The following is a 21547-nucleotide window of genomic DNA, read 5'->3' on the forward strand; positions in this document are numbered from 1 at the left end:
TGCTGGTGAACCGATTAAAGAGAAGTAAAGGGATTTCCAGGCTCAGAAGATGCGAACAGCTCGTTTCGGGGTCTCCCAGGAGGAAGCCTTTTCCCGGCCGGAGGAAGGGGGGGGGGTGGGGTTCGAGGAGAGAAACTTGGATTTGTGGACAGCCGACCCTCGGCCAGCGGGGCCCTATTTTGCTGTCTCCCCACCCCTCTTCTCTTTCCTGCTTCAGACCTGTTCCTTGTCCCAGTACTCTTAGTGGCCTGGTCTAGCTTGTGATGACTGTTGGGTTTGTTTTCTGGTTTTGACAAAATCCACCTGAGTCCACCTACTGCGTGATACTCAGCTGAGTTGACTCGCAAATATAATGTTCCTTTTCGCTTTAGCGCCCATCCGATAGTAGGCAAACTGTCACCTGCCACCAAGGAAACGCTGGAAGCCAGTCGCCGGTGAGCGAGATCCCCAAGTCAGCAACTCTGCGCCGCAGACATTCTCGGGGGTTATAGCTAATGACTTTTCCCTCTGCCATAAGCAGTCACAGCCTGACTCGGTGACAACCCTTGATCCCATAACCGTGGGGCAGTGGGCAGTCAGCAAGTCCCCCCCGCTTCGCAAGAGCCCGGGGATGCTCCTGGAAGTTCGCCTTCATCCTTCAGGTTTTCTGCTTTCTCCCCTCCCCCTACCTGCAACGCCCCCGCGCCGCGCCTGCCCGGGGATTTGCCGGCGCTCGACGGGCCCTTTTCTCTAGGAGGCCCGGGTAAATCAGTCCGGAACACGCCCGGCTCCGAGGCGCGGAGGGCGGCGTGGCGGCCCCGGCGGGGGTCGCGCCTGAGTCGGAGTCTGGGCGGCGCGGCGGCTCCCGTCACTGCGGCGAGGGCCGGGCTCACGGCCGCGCGCCCGCCGCCGCCTCCATGCTGCAGCGCGGGGCGCAGTTCCTCCCGGCCCGGCGGCTGCCGCTGTCCGAACGTGCGGGCGCGGGCAGCCGGGGAGCCGGGCCCGCCTTGGTCGCCACCGCAGCGCGGGAGCCGGGCTGCCAGCACCTCGTCTGAGCTGCGGACTCGCCTGGGAGCCGCGGGCAGCGGGCGGGGCTCTGTGTGCAGCGGCGCGCAGGGAGGCAGGCGGCGTGTGCAGAGCGGCCCGAACTGAGGACTCCCGGGTGTGCGTGCGCGCGTGGTTTTCCTTCTTCCCTCGAGGATGGCAATGGCTTTGCAGCTGGCTGCTCCCCTAGGATTCTAGACTTTGTGGAGCTCCGGATTGTGAGCACAACCCACCCATATAATCCATTTTGCATGGTCGGTTTATATCAGGAGAAAAAGCGCAACTGGACGGGGGTGGGGCAGACCAAGGAAACCTTCTGGAAATACAAACAGGCACACACAGCACTCACAGGAGAGGACGAATGAAAGACCTGGGAAGATGTCTGTAACCTTCTCGCTGGCCCTTCCGTTTTTCAGGAAAGATTTTGGATCGTTTCTACCTTTGGAAGTCATCTTGGCTTTTTTTTTTTTTTTTTTCCTGTAAGCTCTCTTCAGCTAGTAGCGTGCGTGCGTGCGTGTGTGTATGTGTGTGTAATTGTGCGCGCACTTGTCTGATGCATTTGACTGTCTTTTATCCAACTGCCCAGAAGCAAATGTGTTAACTCGGCGGTGTGCCCTCGATGCCCGGCTTCTCACAGAGCGCGGAGGACGCCCAAACCCATTTTCCAGGCTGGGTTCGGAAGGGCTGCTCAGCTGCGGACCCCTGTGTGTGGGTCGCTTTACCTAGAGGCCGGGAAAGCTCCAGTATTAACCTGCTTCCAGGTACATCACAAGGTCACCGGAGGGTCTTGCAACCGTCTTGTTTCTGTGCATCCAGACCTTCCTGTCTCGGCCAGGAGGATATTTACATTTCGGTCCACATAATTTGAAGCCAGAAGTTCAGCCTGTCGAGCGGCTTTCTGCACGATCAAGGTAACAAGAATTGCATTTCAAACTGCTTACCAACATCCCCGACTCTTCGACTCTTCCTCGCCGGTTCCTGGCTCCTCCACACCAAAATGTCACCAGCTCTTGAATTACGTGGATTTGGGTCGGAAGAGAACTTGAAGAAAACGTGATAGAAAGGCTATGCCAGACCACTCTCTCTGCTGTCCTTGGTCCGGTGGGCATTGAAGCCGATCCTGAGGACCAGTACCCTCCTTGCTTTTCCTTCCCGGTGCTGTACTGGGTGTGTGTGTGTGTGCGTGCGTGCAAGTGTGAATGCGAGTGCGCGCGCGCCTGGCTGCGAGTGTGTGAGTGTGTGTGCTTGAGTGTGTGTCTGTGTGTGCGTGCGCGGCCGCCCTGCCTCTGCCCGCTCCCCGGGTGCTGAAACGCGGGTTTCATGGGGCGATCGCCGCGGATCCCCCACCCAGCGCGACCTGCGGGCAGCGGAGGCAGTGGCTGGAGCCGCCTCTCGGACTCCCTAGGATGCGGGTGCTGAGCTATGGCAAAGGGCAGCGAAGTGACGAGGGAGACCCGCGTCCGACTGTGAAAGCCACCTGGAGCCACCTTGCTGGGATTGTACCTGCTGGCAGAAAGTCTTCCTACGACCGCCTTTCCTCTAGAGGCACCAGGTAACAAGCAAATGACTAGCCGCCTCACCCAGTTTCCTTCTGATCTTATTTCTAGTGTCTTATCTGCATTGCAGGCTACTTTACTTATTAATGTTTTGAAAATCATTAAGAAGGGCTGGGTATCCAAGGGCGCTCTGTGATGTTGTAGTATAAATTCTAGAAGGTAGACTATAAATCCATACATGAGCACTTAATCTAGCAGTGAAAGCCTGAAAAATATGGATACACTCCCCCCCAAGTGATGCTTTTGAAAAGCTAAGCGTGTTGAACCTGTCTGAAGATGCCAGAGATTAAAATCCCGTGTTTCCTTCAGGCTATGGTTGCCACGGACCATTTGGTATCCAGCCCTCCCCAGATTGTGGAGTGCCAGAGGTTGTTTGGTTTCCACCCATCCTTTCAGTCAGGGATCATTTTGACCCTTCTCTACCTCTGGTGCCAGGTTGTTTTCCTTTCCTTATTGTGGTCCGGCTTGCCAGATCCTTTAGTAGTTGTAAATTAGGCGTCTGGAGACTTTAATTCGAAATAGAGTTTTCTTGGAACTTGCTTTGCATGGAAGGGAATTCACTGTCAGGAGTCTATGTGTTGAGATATGGTGTTTAACTGCTAGGGTTTGCTTTTATCAAGCAAAGTAGATCCATGAAAGAAGTCATTTTTATATCTAGAGGAGCGCTGCTAAAACCACAGCCACCACCCCTACACCTTCCCCAACTGTATTGTCTCGGTTGTGGAGAGGGGCCTGAACGCGTGTGGTTTGTTTGTTTTTATTTTGTTCTGCGCCCCCCCCCCCGTTTATTTTTTTTTGGTAATGTGTATTTTGAAAATTCTTGCCAGTGCCTTGATTTCCAAGGAGTAGGGTGGATTTGCGACTGCCTAATTAACATATTGGGTCTGATATGTTAAAAATGGAGATTCCCACCGCAGGCTGAGGCAGAACAAATTGAGTGAACTTGCAAAGCCCCTTACCCTCGCACCTCATTTCTCTCATTTTCTTATCCCATCACCTCTGCGTCCCCTACGGAAAATTTCTCTCCCTTCTCGAGGGCATTAGGATTAACAAGATAAAGCACTTCCAAAGTAGTCTCATCAATGTTTTATTCGACAGTGAAGGCGGTCTGAATAATTCAGCTGAGGAGTGCTCGTTTGTCTCCCGCCTTCGGGAGCTGCCTGCTGGCTGCACCCGGCGGAGGGTTCGGCCCGGCCGAGCGCACGGCGGCCGGCTCGGGCAGGCAGTGGCTGGGGGTGCTCCGGGGGTTTCTCTCTGCTCAAGCCGCTCGGAAAGTGAAGGGGCGCTGCCTGCTTTTCCTCCGCTGGCTGCGTGTTTTGTTTTGTTTTGTTTTAAATAGATTTCCATATGATGGCATTTGCAGATCACAAATGCCATTCGCTAGCTAGCTGCTCTCTGTCTGTCCCCGCGCCTTGATGTCGCCGACTCCTCTGGAGATTGGGCTCGGCTGCTGCTGCAGCCCTCGCAGGCTGGTGGTGCTACAAGGCCGTGTTTGCAGCGGCCTTGGGGGCTGGGCTCCGCCACTGCAGCTGCCAGGCCCGCGGTGCCACTTTCTTGGGGCGGGGCGGGAGAGCGCAGCGGGCCTCCTGGCAGGCAGCGGGCGCGTCGTGGCAGAGGTGGCCGCCCGGATTTGAGGCGGAGGAGGTGGGGAGACGCGCGTCGGGGGCTGGGGGCAGTGAGGTCCCGCCCGACCCCCTGCGCGGGCAGCCCCCTCCCCCTTCTTCGTCAATGAATATTCAAGTGCAGAGAAGGAAAGCTGGCAGCAAAACGCCTTGATATTCAGATACAGCATGATTTCTCAGGATTCAAAACCTGAAACTTAAGTGTGTCTTTCCTAGTTTTCTGTTCTTTCCTCTCTCCTCTCCCGTCTTGTTCTCCTGGATTTAATCAGGTCATTTCTACTCCTGCTTTACCTCCAACTGAAATACCAGTGGAAAGACTGCTACCATCCCCCATAAACAGGAGGGAGTTGAGGGCCACTCTTCAGACAGATTTGCTCTGTAACTCTGAGCTCCTGGCAGACCCACGAAAGGGTTCAGAGGATAAAGCGACTTTAGCAGAAGAGCAGGTTCCCCCTATACTTTCTGAAGACTCGGAAAGGAAAGGGTACTGCCTGTGTAAAAACTAAAATAATTGGGAATTTGGGAGGAATTAGGTAAAGATTTTTCTTTTCTTTCATCTTTTTCTTTTTATCTTTTAGTGAGTTTATTTGTATTTCTCCTATCACTCTGAAAATCCTAGTCAGAAAATTGATTTGTGTATACGAACAGTCTGACAAGGACACCTTTTTGTCCCCTAGATTTCTCCACAATATTGTTAGAACAGAAACAATAGCATACTCATAATATTTGCTGGCAAATAAGATATCACTGTTTAGAAGGTGCCCAAGAAACATAGGATGCTGGTGGAGAATATTAGTATTGGGAAAATTGGGTATTTTTTTCATCTCCCTCCTCATTTCATTTCATCCTGGCCTTTTCTCACTAAGAATTTAGTCCTTTGCAGGTTAAGTCTTGTCCTTGTGCCCTCATCCTTAGGGAAGTTTGAAACAAATGTATTAACTGGGTCTTGAGTGCTCAGATGCCTAAAAATAGATTCTGGTGTCATTCATGTTTTAAAAATGCCATTCATTGGTGCATATTGGAGGTAGGTGAAATATCATAACCAAGTAGACCTTTTAAGCCTAGAGTTTCGTGTTTAGAACTTCCTTAAGAGATGGAGCTTGCCCTCCCTTCCCTTCCCTTTTGTCTGGAGACAGAGACGTCCCAGCCACTTTGAGGATCTGAGATCAGTGCCCTTGGTCAGTGTTGTACTTAGTTAGAGCTGGCTTGACTTACGAATAGGTTGAGACTGTCTTGTGTTGACAGAAAATTTCCTGGCAAAACCTTCCTTCCTTGTCAGCCTTCTTGTGGTCACTGATAAGAGGGGTGGAATAATAGGGAAGCCAGGACACCCCTGGAAACAGATGTGAGCATAGAGGCAGGTGGAAAGGAATTGTCATTTAACTCTTGTCCCTAAGACCATTCCTTTTTGTCATCTTTTCACTTTCTCTTTTCGAGAGGAGAATGACCTTGAGCAACTCCAATCTTCCATGCTTCACATACCTCTTTTCCTCCTTCAGACATGTGATGTATATATGAACACATGCACATACATGTACACACCCCTCATTTTTGAAATATGAGATTCTTGTGCTTGTGTGTTTTGGGAGGGGTTCATCAAGATGTATCTCTGACTGATACCAGCCAGAGGTGATTTTCTTTCCTTTTCCTTAAGAGGGGATAGCAAGAGGTGTGGTCACTTGAGACAAAATTGACTCACCCTTACCCCTCTTCCAGTATTTTTATCTCCTCTGACATTCAGCGTGTTCCTGGTATTAAAGCAGTACGCGGTTATGACACTGGTGTTTAAGTCACCATCATATTGTAACTGCCTTTCGTATTTTCATGAGTGACCATCAGTTTCCTTTTTTCCATTTAAACCAGTGTTCCCTTTCCTCTTGCTGCTTGAAGCACTTTAGACTTGGTGGTTTTGCTGAGTTTTCTAGCTGGTGAAGTTAGGATCTTGCTTTCTGCTGATACTATTGCCATGTTGTTAAGTGGTTGGGATCAAGTGCTTGCAGATTTCTAACAGTGCTCCTGTCTCTGCATCCTAGTTCTGTATCATAATTATTCAGTTATTTTAAGGGAAATTTACTAGAAATAAGATTGCTGAGTATTTTTTGCCAATTTTGAAGTTGGAAGAAGAAAGCTACTTGAAATTTTCTGATGGCTTAACTGGCTGATTGATTTACTCATTCCAGTGATTTTTATTTTCTGTATACTCAGAAATAAAACATGCGTTACTTTCAGAGTTTGTGTATAGTATAAAGGGTTCTACATTTTGTATTTCATTAAAGAATGAAGATCTAAATTCAGGCCTTTAAATAGATGTGATTGTGGCACCCTAGGATACATGACTAACAGGTAATTTTGCTACATCATCCCACTGACACACATGTGCATACCTCTGCCTTGTTCAATAAACCTTGAGAGTGAGAGCGCTTATTATATTTATACAGCCCCCATTTTTATTCCTGTGGCATCCTTCAATCATTGAGGACTATTTAAAGTCTCAGGCGGTATAATTTGTCCATTACATGGTGTGTGCATGGTGAAATTAAGAAGTATTATGTTTATAAGTCTTGAAGCTATTCTGGTTAGAAGTGTACCATTTTTATTATACTTTATCAACATCAATGGTATGTTATTATGAAAACCCCAGTTTCATATAAGCATAACAAGAGATAGAAAAATAAGAATTTAATTCAAATATAGTGCTTTTTTAAAGCTTTTTCACCTTACTGTTCTGAGAGATCCTGTTCTGACAGAATGCTTTTTACTGATCTATGACATAATTTAATACTAATTATGAAGATGGTTAACAAGTGATAGAAAATTGCAGAGGCATTACATGGTTATATAAATGCTCCATCATTTTACTAGTACCACATAAGCCACAAGAAAAAGCTTTCTTATTTAAACTACAAACTATATCAGTAAGATTTCTCAGAAATTGGCTTTGATAGCCTATGTTGATAACAAGTTACAAACTTGGTCACATTGGAGGAAAATGTTGATTGACTAATTTGAGTCTTCCTAGAAAATTTCTTTTAATCTGTCTGATTTTAACCCTCATGCTTTTCTTCTTTTCTTTGTAGGAGCATATGTGTAATATTTATTGAAAAACCTTTCTGATGAAATATTTTGAAATTGGTGTTATTATAATCTTTATGAAGAAAAATTGCAGAATTGCCACTGAATGTTGCATCTATTTTAGATTTTATAACCAAAAAAAGCTCTAGAAAAGAAGTAATAAGATACAGGAATAAAACTATAGGATCCTTTCCCCAACTCTGAGAGTGCTTCTGAATTCTTAGAAAAAGAATAAAGGAAAATGCCAATTAGTTCAATAGACACTCAACTAGAACTGGTAGTTAAGAGCTCGCGAAACCAAAACAATGCTGTTTACATTATTGTATTTTCACTTTGTCCTTTGTAGCTCTTTTAAGGAAATGCTAAAACGATCTAAAGAATAGGTGTTAGTTGCTCTCTGGATTCTGTTACTCATGCTGACTCTTGTTTTCTGTCTTGGAGTTGTCATGAATCTTAGTGGTATCACTTCCAAAGTTATATTTGCATTAAAGTGGTTTACTAGTGTAAACATACCAACTCTGTACGTGAAAACTAACTTTCTTGTATATTCTTTGGAAGTAAAGGCTCTGGTATTTTCTTAGTAATTAGCTCCCCCCCACATTGTGTAGGAAAAAACAATTTTTTTTTACATTTTTTCCCATTTCCCAAGTTAGGTTAACAAGTGACTTATGTATACTTGTTTTATTAGTGCTAAGGCATTTGTATCAGTTCAGTTCAGTTCAGTCACTCAGTCCTGTCTGACTCTTTGCAACCCCATGGACTGCAGCACGCCAGGCTTCTCTGTCCTTCACCAACTCTTGGAGCTAACTCAAACTCAGGTCCATCAAGTCAGTGATGCCATCCAACCATCTCATCCTCCTCTGTCATCCCCTTCTCCTCCTGCTTTCAGTCTTTCCCAGCATCAGGATCTTTTCCAGTGAGTTAGTTCTTCACATCAGATGGCCAAAGTACTGGAGTTTCAGCTTCAACATCAGTCTTTCCAGTGAATATTCAGGACTAATTTCCTTTAGGATTGTCTGGTTGGATCTCTTTGCAGTCCAAGGGACTCTCAAGAGTCTTCTCCAACACCATAGTTCAAAAGCATCAATTCTTTGGTGCTCAGCCTTCTTTATAATACAACTCTCACATCCATACATGGAAAAACCATAGCTTTGACTAGATGGACCTTTGTTGGCAAAGTAATGTCTTTGCTTTTTAATTTGCTGTCTAGGTTGGTCAAAGCTTTTCTTCCAAGGAGCATCTTTTAATTTCATGGCTGCAGTCACCATTTGCAGCGATTTTGGATCCCCAAAAGATAAAGTACCTCACTGTTTCATTGTTTCCCCATCTATTTGCCATGAAGTGATAGGACCAGATGCCTTGATCTTAGTTTTCTAATGTTGAGTTTTAAGCCAACATTTTCACTCTGTTTCACTTTCATCAGGAGGCTTTTTAGTTCTTCTTTGGGAATTTGTATAGCAGCATTAAAATGCATATACTTTCTAGGGCAGCACTGAACACTGTGATGAATACTTATGGCATATGCTTTATTCTTTTAATACATGGATAGCGATATCATTATATTATTAATATTCACTAATATTCACATATATTTTAATATGAAATTCCTCACTAATAGAAATACGCCTAAGTTTATATAGAAATTTTAGGGTTATTTATAGGAATTGTGTAGGATATCAGCCTTATATTGATTGTTCATATATCAGGCACTTTAGCAATATATAGCAAGACATTGAATGCTGACCTCAAGAAATTTATTTTCTTAGTAACATGGAAGATGTGAACAAATGCATAAGCTTGAAAGTAACTGATATTTTAAAATTCTCTTTTGATATTTTATGCTTTGTAGTAGGGAAAACAAGAGAAAATCAGGAAATTATAGCTGGTTTTATGGACAACAGTATTGCAGAGTGGTTAGATACATGAATTTGGGGATTTCACACACCTTTGTCTCAGGCCTGTGCAACCTTGAGTGACTCTTAAAATCTACCTGACACTTAGTGTCCTTACTTATAGAATGAAGCCAATAAAAAAAAAATGAAGCCAATAATAAAAGACACTTAACTGTTGTCGTCACCATCATCATTATCATCTCATCATTAGCTATCATGAGGGTAAAGGAAGAAACTAAAGAAAGTGGTAACTGAATGACTTCAAAGTCTGTCCTTGGGGTTATAGACCCTCAGGATTCCAGGGAATGTTGAAGTTCGTCCACACCCAGGGATGTGCAGTTCAGTGTCCTCAGAGATCGAGCAGAAGATAAAAAGCAGGGAACCTGGCTGGGTGTAAGAAATGGTAGGCTGTAACATCTCTGTTACACTGGAGAGTACCCAACTTGTCCAACAGGTTCAAATTTAAATTCAGTTTAACCCGTGATGGGTCTGGCATTATGAAACTTTCGAGTTCTTCTGAGATCCATTCAGCCTTAAATTTTCTCAGAAAGCATTCCTTCCATGTGGTCATCTTTACTCACTTTGGGTACCTTCAGTGAGTCCAAAAATTACTCCATGTAAAGTAGGCTTATTCCATTTTTGTATAGTAATATCATTAAATTTCCTTTGGGGTACTGAGCCCAAAATCTGGCATCCTGTCAGTTAGACTGTTCAGTCACTCAGTCGTGTCTGACTCTCTGAGACACCATGGACTGCAGTATGCCAGGTTTCCCTGGACCTTGCTCACATTCATATCCACTGAGTCAGTGATGCCATCCAACCATCTCATCCTCTGTTGTCCCCTTCTGCCTTCAATCTTTCCCAGCATCAGGGTCTTTTCTAATGAGTTGGCTCTTCACATCAGGTAGCCAAAGTATTGGAGTTTCAGCTTCAGCATCAGTCCTTCCAATGAATATTCAGGATTGATTTCCTTTAGGATTGACTGGTTGGATCTCCTTGCAGTCCAAGAGTCAAGAGTCAAGTCCAAGAGAAGACTCAAGAGTCTTCTCCAACACCACAGTTCAAAAGCATCAATTCTTCGATGCTCAGCTTTCTTTATAGTCCAACGCTCAGGTCTGTACATGACTACGGAAAAACCATAGTTTTGACTGTATAGACCTTTGTCGGCATCCTGTGGCCCCTAATTAATTTTAATATGGGCGGAGGGACACACAATAATTCTAATTCCCATTAACAGCACCTCAAACATTTAAATTCAGTTGCTTGAGTTCCCAACCCATGATTGCTTTGCTTGTGATTAAACATAACTTAATCTGAACAGGTTCGGGATAGTTTTCGATGTATCATGATTTCAAGCCTTTTACACTCATAAATGTTGTCATAAATCTTCATCATCAGCCTCTTTGACATAGGTCTCAATTTGTTTGTGTTGTTTCTCACTGAAGTATGTTACCAGCACCAACAAGCCCCATCGATCAGCTAGTGTAGAGTCGAACAGGGCCATTGTCTCCGTGTTTTTGACACTGAGGAAAACAGGTACGTGCAGTAATCCTCTATCTCGCACTCATGTGAGTTACTGCCGTTTGATCAATGCTCTCTCCCCTCTTGAGTTTGGACAAATCTTAAACATGTATTTCTAAGATGCTGCAACTCATCAACTTAAATTTGGTCACACGATTTAAAGTACTTGCCAGTCAGAGTCTAGACCTAGTAAAAATACCCGAGACCATTTTTTCAACATTCATATCACATGATTTGCTCATGGTGTTCAAATTAATTAGATCTTCTCCATTAAATATTGACAGAAAAGTAACTTAAAAATTGTAATAGTGGTGTTCTTTTTAACATATATGAGAAACAATGGAATGGAATAAGACACGGTATATTTTCAGCTCACTCTCACTCGATGTGTTGGCTGCCTTATGGCCTCTCTGATCTAGACAAGAATGATTCAAGGCCCATTCTTTGATTCCTTTAACAAATATTTCTTCATTATTTAATGCATGCTTTGATACTCTGCTAACCATTTCTCTTTGGAGATCCAATAGCCCAAATGGCATAGATGCCACTCTGGGAAGCGGATACCTGGAGTAAGGAACAGATATTCTTTCAGCAAGGCAGCCCTAGGCTCAAGTCAGTCTTGATGACATTCTTATATCTTTGCCTCTTAATTTACCCTTAAACCTAGATGATACTGGTTTCTAAAAAATTACTAATTTGTGTAACTTCCTCTAATATTGAATAAAATCCATGTATAGGCTTCTGGTAATTTCCCCAGCCTTCATATGAGGTCACTTCATAATTTCCAACAATGGGAAAAGCACTTAAATACAAAAGGAAAGGACAGATTCTCGTTGTCTAGTATCCTTGCAAAATGAGTCTTCTGGTTCTTGACATTCTCTATACTCTTGCATGTTATTCTTTTGAGGCATCATGTTTAGAATTTTTTTTTTTAGATGTTTTACTGTTAATGGAAATGCTGATAGTTATTAAAATAGATATACCAATTTTAAATATAGTTAGCCTTTTCTTTATGAATTCAGGTCTTCACTGTATATGTTAGTGATTGCAAAAAGCCCTGTGGCCTAACCCATGACATGTTTAAAGCTGTCATGTTTATATTGATACTAAATTTTCTGCAAACTTCTTTTCCTTCCCTTCTGTGTATGATTAAAAACATCTTTGCCGCGTTCTCATATAGCTAGTATTTTTTTCAGTGGGCTTGTTTTCCTTTTGAATTGACTGATGGAAATTTATTGACAGGGTATCAAGATTTCTAGGTGTTTTGGTAAAAGACTGAGGATGACTAAAATTCTAAGATCTTCTCTACTGAGGAAAGCATATGAGTTTTTCTCCATATATTGTGTGTGGAAAGCACTGAAAGATGTTAGTATATCTTTGTTGTTGTTTAGTCGCTGAGTTGTGGCTGACTCTTTTGTGACTTCAGGGACTGGAGCCCTGCAGGCTTCTCTGTTTATTGAATTTCCCAGGCAAGAATACTAGAGTTAGGTTGCCATTTCCTTCTTTAGGGGATCTTACCAACCCAGGGATCCAACCCACATCTCCTGCATGAACAGGTGGATTCTTTGCCACTGAGCCACCTGGGAAGCCCTTGCATGATGTATAATTAGATGATGATGCTGGTGATCAGTATCATAATCGTTTTCTGAGAATGTCCTCCCTGCACAGACGTTTTTACTTTCCTCTAATCCATGCAGTAACCTTTATTTTAGGCATGATTATATACATTTTTAGAGGAGCAGATTGAGACTGAGGGCAGTTAATTTACTTGTTCATGATTATATGACTAAGAGATGACAGGGCTGGAATTCAAATATAAATATTTCTAATTCTAAAGAAGATGCTATATTTGCTGCATCTAAGACATGTCCCTTTTCTTCTACCTCTTAAAGCTGTTTTTCTTTTTATTATATACATTTGTTTTCATCCTCCTTCAAGGATGATGACTATCTTCTGAATATGCCTCTTATCCTCAACTTCTTTTCCCTTTATGCTACTCTATGAATTGCCATGTGTCACATCTGGAAGTTTAAAAAAGACTTTATGGTCATCCATTGGGCTTCCCAGGTGTGGCTAGTGGTAAAGGACCCGCTTGCCAGTGCAGGTAGACGTAAGAGATTCCATCCTGGGTTGGGAAGATTCCCTGGAGAGGAAATGGCAACCGACTACAGTATTCTTGGCTGGAGAATCCCATGGACAGAGGAGCCTGGTGGGCTGCAGTCCAAAGGATGGCATAGAGTCAGACACGACTGAAGTGACTTAGCACGCATTTAGCATGCATGGTTATCCATTAGGGAATTCTGTAGCTGTTTGCAGTGAGAAGGAAATATTTGGTCCTAAGTCTGAAATTTAAGTATATGCTAATTTTTTTTCTTTGCTAAAGGAGGCTATGTGTTTTGAGTGATTTAATTTGATTCCCAGTTCCCATCTGCAAAGGGGATCTGCATTCCTTTATAAATTGGCTGGTATATCTAAGTAATTATTAAATAATTGTTACCTTAGTGCTTTTGCTAGTGCAAAAGACTCAGAAAAGTTCTGTGAAATTTTAGAACATTAGAACTTGATGGAATTTGGAAATTACTCTGTTTATCATGAAAACTTCTGCTGTGTCTAACTGTGCTTTTCATTCATTCTACTTGTCTCTCTGCAGGCTCCTGTCGCAGCCCTTAATGAGTGCTTCAGGCTTTATCCTCAGTTAACTCCTCCCTTTGGGGTAGGGCCAGAAAAAAGTCAAATAACAGGCTCATATCCTCACCCTGTATCCAGTTTTCTGTGCTGTTAAATTTCAGTGACAAAGGGGCCTGGCATTAGCGAAAATCTGATACTTAATTCTTGGTATAGCTGTTGACAGAACAGACCATTTCTAGATAAGGCCCTGTGGTCTGTTCCCACTGGTGATTTACTTTCTTCCCTCCCGTGGTGAATTCAAAGCAGCCACAAGTTCACTGCAAGTCTTCCCATCAAGGAAAATGCCTGTTTACCTTCCCTTTGGATCTGGATTGGCCTTGACTTGCTTTGAACAATAGTTGTGGTAGAAGTAATGTAGTGTAACTTCCAAGGGAGTCTTCCAGAGACCCTGTATCCTTCACTCTTACATTCCTAGAAAAATATTAACATGATGCTAAGAAGCCTGGAAACCTCTGCTGTAGACAAGTGGCCCGAGTGATCTCTAGCACCAATGTTAAGTCATGCAAATCAGGCCACCTTACACACCATCCAGAAACAGTTAAGTAAGCAAGTGTTAGGATCTTAGGATCTTCCCAACCTAGGAATTGAATCCAGGTCTCCTGCATTGCAGGCAGATTCTTTACCCACTGAGCTACAAGGGAAGCCCGGTTAAGCTTCCAGATAATTGTAGGTAGTAACATGAGTGATCACAGGTGAGACCACCAGATGAGCTAGCTCTAACTGATGACCCACACATCATGGACAAATAAAATGGCTGTTACTTTAAACCACTAAGTTCTGGGGTAGGAATAGGTAAGAGAGACACCAACACCTCTCCTTGGGTGATGGGACATAACCAGTCACTGTGCCTAGACTGGGAAATGATTCTGCCTCCTTTTTGAAAAATTTCTTTCAACAAATGTTTGTCAAATATTTACTATATTCAGGCATGCTGCCCCTCTACCCCTAGACTGATGGATTTTTAAAGAATTGTTTCTTTTCTTAAGCTGTTGGAAGTATTAGCTAATTCCTCAAATGCCTCAGATTTCCTCAAATTGCTTTTCCTGAGATGTTTGCAAACGTGATTGAAGGTTGTTGTAGTTGTTCAGTCGCTAAATCATGTTTGACTCTCTTGCAACCCTGTGAACTCCAGCCTGCCGCGCTCCTCTGTGCATGGGATTTTCTAGGCAAGGGAGTGGGTTGCCATTTCCTGCTATAGGGGATCTTCCCTATCCAGGAACTGAAACTGCCCCTCTGCAGTTACTGCATTGCAGGCAGATTCTTTACTGCTAAGCTACCAGGGAATCCCCTAAGATGTTTCCTAACATGACTGAATGTATGTAAGAATTAATTTTGATTTGCCTGTTTTCTATTGTAGCTACTTATCACTGCCTCAGAGAAGCATCCCTAAAAAGGTTGTCCTCTTTTGTGAGGGATCATGCCATTCACCTAAAGCCCAAGGGAGAATTTGTCTTTGTTTCTTTCTTCATTGCATTTGGGCTTGGTTTGGTTCAGAGTGACATTTTGTCATTTCTCCAAGATTTCATTTTACTTTCTAATTATAGTTTAGTGATTCATATTTACTATTCATTTCTTCTGTAAATTAAATCTAGATTGCACAATTACTTTATTCTGGAACTTCATACACACCTCATTCTATTTAATAATGTTCTCATTTATGTATCAAATTACAGGAATTTGACATACTGTTACAGGTATAGTAAGGTGCAGAGTGTAGTCCATGGGACAGTGCAATTATAATGGGTTGATAACTTTCTGATTATTATTTATTTGCAAGAAAGACATAATTACAAAATGAATTAAGTCAAATTCAGTATTTTTACTTTTAATAGAAAAGATACATTTTCGAGGGAGTGTCTGGGAATGCATGTCACAGTCATCTCAAAATTTTCTCTAAAATGTTTTGTTGTGGATTTGAAAAAGTTTCCTTGGAATATATGGAATATATGATATATTTTATTTGCATTTTCTTTCCGCTATTTCTTACTGTGATTTTAGAGTTTGATATACGATAAGTAATGTATGCTCTCCTAATCATTTGAAATTTTGACATGAGAATTCCAAGATAGCCAAGTACCTATCCTATTTGGTGAATGTTGCAGTATACATTAAAGTTGATTTTTTTTTAGCATGGTAGTATCAATTTTGTCATGTGTAAATGGGGCTGATGTTGACATCCTAAAGCCTACTGTGAGGAGTAAGTGAAATAATGCATTCCCATCAGTTCATACATTGGCAAATAATGAACTGCTTGAACCACACTGGCAAAATATATGTCCTTGTATTTTGTATATCAAAGTGTAGTATTTGTCTTGAGTAGATTGTCAGCTTGCAGATCTCTTCCTACTTTACTTTGTTGAGGCCTCAGATTTAAGGAATTGTCTAAGGTAATACTTTTCTTTCCATATGAATGGAGAAGTTTTTTTTAAAAAAATTATTAACAAAACAAAACTTTCATAGAGATATAGCATAACTAGTTGCTAAATTAGTTAACTAGCATAATTATTGTTAAACTAGCTGGAATAATATTTTAAGAGAAAACATCTCAAGTATGATTTTTAGAACATGTTTAGGAAAACTGACAATAATAATAATTTAATTGCTTATCTAATAAGCTTGATCAATCCAGGGTTTTCAAAGTTTTAAAAGTATACAATTTTGGGGAGTTTTTGAAGAAAGAATATAAAATTACAAACCCAAAAGTTTGATAAGGTATTGAGAGGGATCTATATGTGTAGCAATGGCTTTGTGGCCTTCTTTTCATGTTCAGTGAATGTTCAGTGAATTCACGAGAAAATTAGTTTTTTTTTTCTTTTTTTCTGATGGAAAAAATTGATTTTGTGGTTCTTTAGAGTGATTTGTGCTGAGAACATTTTTTTTAACTCATGGTAACCACTTTCATTGTTCTAGTACTTCTTCAAATAAATTTTTATTAATTGAAAATTAAAACGTTTATCTAAGTAGTAATATGAGCATATGACTGTAGTACTTCTTATTTTGTTGGGGTCAAAATAAATAGAAAAATCAAAATGTGTAGTTGATAATTACATTTTTCTGGTGATGTTGGAGAAATAATTCCTTTCATTTGAGGTGATGTCTGTAGTATTGCAATTGATAATAGAAAAAAATAATTATCTTTAGAGTGTCTATATTCAAAAAGGAAGCAGATTCAAAGCAGTATTTAAGGCCATAGGAAATTTCTAGGAAGTAATGCTTGGTACAAAATGTACACTCAAGAGGTATTGTTTGAAAATGGATTTGTGCATTAATTAATGCATATCTGTTTTAATATATCTATAGCACTAAAACCTGTTTTTCTAAAATAATGAGAAGAAACTAGTTTCATTTTTATAATTATTTCCTATGACTTGGCATTTGCATTTTAGTATTAATATTTGAATATTGGGGATCCATGGAAAAGAAAAAAATCACTTTTTTTTGAAATATTAGAAAAAGCAGTCCTTGGGAAACAATGTAATGTCATTCTGAAGATTTACCCATCTTATCTGTCCATATATTCTCTCTATAAAACACATTCTGTGTAGGGAATAAGAAGTATCAACTCTCATTCAAAGAGATTCTGATTCTTTGCACATAGTACTGATTCAAAGCAGAACTGATTCAAGGCACATAGTACACAATTTTCCTCAGTGGGATAATAGGTTTTGTGGGATTCTATGCTTCTTAGATCGAGAGAATCCATGTGGACTGTGTGTAAATGGAGTCAGTACTCATTCTTGCTGAATCGGTGCTATCAATAACAATTTGAAGATGTGACTTGCCACTGTAAGTTGAATCTTGTGTTGATTATGTGGCAATCTGGGAAAGAGAGACCTGCATGTGAAAGAGTGAGACAAACAGTGATGGGGGGGCCAGAGCTTTTTAGAGTTCAGCTTGTTTCGTCAGTATTCTTCGGCAAAAGATTTTTGGCTTCACACCTTAGGTTAAGGATGGAAAACAGGGTTGTCACTTGGGATTTACTGAGCTGCAAGTGGAAAACCCAACCCACGTTGGCTCAAGCATCAGAGGAACTTCTTGGTTCATACAATCGGTAGCCTTAAACAGGGTAATCTTGATTCAGGGTTGAAACAGCTGAAAAATGTGGATCCCACTTTTGGCTCTATTTTTTCTCTACTATTAGTAAGTCCCTTCTCAGATGTGGAAGGGTGGATTTCCTTAGCTTCATATCATCACACTATGAAGCTTAAGTTCAAAGGCAGAGGGAACAAGACAACAAAGAAGGAGGAAGGGAACAGGGGTTAGATAAAGAAGAGCAAGGAGAAAGGGTGGGAAGCAGGAGGGAAGATGAATTGTTTAGTCCCTAACTTGTGTCTGACTCTTTGCAACCTCATGGACTGCAGCACGCCAGGCTTCCCTGTCCTTCACTATCTCCCGAACTTGCTCAGACTCACGTCTGTTGAGTCGGTGATGCCATCCAACCATCTCACCCACTGTTGCCCTCTTTCCCTCTTGTCCTCAGCCTTTCCCAGCATCAGGGTTCTTTTCCAATGAGTCAGCTCTTCGCATCAGATGGCCAAAGTATTGGAGCTTGAGCTTCAGCATCAGTCCTTCCAGTAAATATTCAGCATTGATTTCCTTTAGAATTGACTGGTTTGACAATCTGAACAAGGTCTTCTTCAGCCTGGGTTGTTTGACTTGTGCCCTGTTAACATCTCTGAACTTGGAACTTGGTTAGAAGGAGTCAAATCACTGCTTGGTTAATTTACTTCTTCCTCCTATCTTCTCCCCCTCCTTCCATCCTTCCCTCCTTTTCTTTCAGAATTATTCCCTCGAAAAGCCCCCCTCCTGTCCTCCTTGTGAAACTGAAAAGCCCATATAGCTTTTGTGAAATTTTAATATTTGATAATCAGTATTTCATGCTGTAGGGGGAAGAAATACTTGTCTCTCTACTCTTCTAGAGTCATGACTGAGGCCTCCCTGTAATAGGATTAAGGAGAGAAAAACAAGCAAATTTAATAATGTATACTTCCTATATACATGGAAGATACTCAGTAAAAATGAGTAACTTCCCTAAATGCCCCAGGCCATCACTTTGAAGACCATCTTTAGCTAAAGACAAAAGATTTGGGGGTGGGGGTGGGCAGTTATGGGAGGTTATCAGGGACAGAAAAGTAAACAAGGGTATGATTGTTGTGTAGTTCTAAGTTGGCCCTTTCTCCATTGATACTTTTCTAGAGAGTTAGTTATTCTCCTCTTTCTGGTAGAGGGGGAGTGTGTGTGTGCTGGTAAAGTCACGTCTATCATGTATGACTCTTTGCGCCCCTGTAGACTGTAGCTTGCTAAGCTCCTCTGTCCATACTAGAGTGGGTTGCCATTTCCTTCTCCAGGGAATCTTCCCAATCCAGGGATCGAACCCGAGTTTCTTAAGTTTTGGAAACACTCTCACAAATGGATATTTTCTTCCTAAATGTAAAATGCCTCTTACACAAGGGTAACTTCTGGGTGTGTGTACCATGTTCAGTGGCTCAGTCGTGTCTGACTCTGTGGCCGCATGGGTGGTCACCGTCCAGGCCACTCTGTCCATGGGATTTTACAGGCAAGGAAGTTGGAGTTGGTTGCTATTTCCTTCTCCAGGGGATCTTCCTGACCCAGGGATCGAACCTGAGTCTCTTTTGTCTCCTGCATTTGCAGGTGGATTCTTAACTATTGCACCTCCTGGGTTACTCTAAACGTGTAGGTATTCAGAGCTTTATACCTGTGCCTGCTGTTTCTTAAAATAATAAGCCAAAAATAAACTTTTATGCCAAAGAGGCATATTTGGGGGCAGTGTATTCTGCTTCACTCACTGCTTTAAGATTTCTTAGCAAGTTTTATTATTTTGGGGTGAATTGAAAGTTGTCAAACCACAGACTTACTGTAAAAATATTTGAAATGAGTGGATCTAATAGAATTTACCTACAAGGGAAATTGCATCTATCTATCATTAAGAAGTTAAATAGTGTTAGTCGCTTAGTCATGTTGGACTCTTTTTTTGACCCACAGACTGTATGTAGCCCACCAGGCTCCTCTGTCCATAGGATTCCCTAGGCAAGAATACTGGAGTTGCCATTCCCTTCTCCAGGGGAGCTTCCTGACCCAACGGTTGAACCCTGGTCTTCTGAATTCAGATTTTTTACTGTCTGAGCCACCAGGGAAGCCCTTAATTTGCATAAGACAAGTTTCATCTTACTATAATAGAGCCATAAAATGCTATTTAAGTATACACTCACACACATATCCACATATGCTTATTTTTATCAAATTCTGAATCTTTAGGTGAAAGTGAAAGTCACTTAGTCTTGTCCGACTGTTTGCGACCCCATGGACTATACATTCCATGGAATTTTCCAAGCCAGAATACTGGAGTGGATAGCCTTTCCCTTCTCCAGGGTATCTTCCCAACTCAGGGATCAAACCCAGGTCTCCCACATTGCAGGTGGATTCTTTACCAGCTGTATGTACATGCTATGTATTGCACTGTCTGCAGTTATCTTACTTTAAAGAAGATTGTCAATAATTTTCTAAAGTAAATGATAGTGGAAAAATAATCTTTTATTCAATTTTGAAATAAAATGTAGTAAAATTATAAAAGAGAAAATGAGAATGAATTTAAATATGATTAAAATAAAGTCTCAGCTTCCTTTTCTCTTTGTAAAACAGTGGTTGTGCAAATGTGGAATAATTGCAGCTTTTGCATTTGTTTTCATTGTATTTCAACCTTTTAAAGGATAGCATTCTCCATTTCTTGAAGCCATACTCTCTTCTTGATGGTACTAAGTCCTTCCCACTTCCCTTTTAACTTCTACTATAATTTAATTTTAAGGTATAGGCTATAATAATGAACTCAGTTTTAACTAGGCCATCATTTTGTATTGACTTTTCAGTATAATTTCAGTTGAAGGAAGGAAGTAATAAAGTCTTGGCATGGGGTGACCTGGGTCAGTTGGAGAGCCTCTGCTTTAGCATCAGAGCTGCTGCTGCTACTAAGTCGCTTCAGTCGTGTCCGACTCTGTGTGACCCCACAGACGGCAGCCCACCAGGCTCCCCCGTCCCTGGGATTCTCCAGGCAAAAACACTGGAGTGGGCTGCCATTTCCTTCTCCAATGCATGAAAGTGAAAGGGAAGTCCCTCAGTTGTCCGACTCCTAGCGACCCCATGGACTGCAGCCTACCAGGCTCCTTCATCCATGGGATTTTCCAGGCAAGAGTACTGGAGTGGGGTGCCATTGCCTTCTCCATTAGCATCAGAGCAGCTCAGCTGTTAAAGCTCAAAGGTGTTCCTGCAAAGGTGTATCAGATTCCCACAGGACCACAGCATCCTTACTGTCATTAAATAAACTTTCATTTGAGGAATAAAACAGCTAACATTCATACCAGTGGGGATTTTCAAAAATTTGTGTGATTGAATTCCTATTAAGTGGCACATTGAAAAAGTCATCAAACACATCTGTGTTTTACAGGGAACTCTGTTGTAACAAGTTAATGGTTTGTGTATACCTTCTATTAGGACTTCCCTTGTGGCTCAGCTGGTAAAGAATCCAGCTGCAATGCAAGAGACCTGGGATCGATCCCTGGGTTGGGAAGATCCCCTGGAGAAGGAAAAGGCTACCCACTCCAGTATTCTCATGGACTGTATAGTCCATAGGGTCGCAAAGAGTCAGACATGATTGAGTGACTTTCACTTCACTTCACTTCATCCTTTATTAAATGGCCTTAATAATCAATTTTCAGTGTCTTTACTGTAAAACTCTTGAAGAAATTAAAAAAATGTAGACCTGAGTCTTTAATTGATAACTATAGATAACCTCTACTCATATTTCCATTATATTTTAATTGCTCTGGGCAGGCTTCTTAAGGTGTCATCCATTCTTTGAAATTTGTATAGTTACCTTCATTTTCGCTTACTTCAACATAGTACAGATGGAAGCATTCCTTTCATAGTCAACTTTTGGTCAGAGTACTCTAAAATTAACTAATTATAGTGAAATCACAATTCTGCATTTTGCATTGGAAGGAAGTTGGTGGTAACCTCTGAAGAAAATAATGCAGTGTGGTTAGCCATTGTTCCTGTTTCCTCTGTTGTAACCATCTTGATCAATTACATATGCAACAATAAGTTCCTGAATTACCAAGAAGGAAATGTTTCCTGGTCACTATGCACTTTGATGTCAAAT

At 41.7% G+C, this 21547-nt stretch overlaps 1 protein-coding gene across 1 annotated transcript in view; it reads left to right on the plus strand.

The window, feature by feature from the left end:
- The first annotated feature begins 2457 nt into the window (after window positions 1-2457).
- LRFN5 (leucine rich repeat and fibronectin type III domain containing 5) overlaps window positions 2458-21547 on the plus strand; it is a 290011-nt gene continuing 270921 nt past the window's right edge. The window contains exon 1 of the mRNA XM_065906709.1: window positions 2458-2575. The gene's annotated coding sequence lies outside the window, so the exon portion shown is untranslated. The remainder of the gene's footprint in view (window positions 2576-21547) is intronic.

The sequence above is a fragment of the Muntiacus reevesi genome, chromosome 15 (genome assembly GCF_963930625.1).
Source record: "Muntiacus reevesi chromosome 15, mMunRee1.1, whole genome shotgun sequence".
Classification (NCBI taxonomy): Eukaryota; Metazoa; Chordata; class Mammalia; order Artiodactyla; family Cervidae; genus Muntiacus; species Muntiacus reevesi.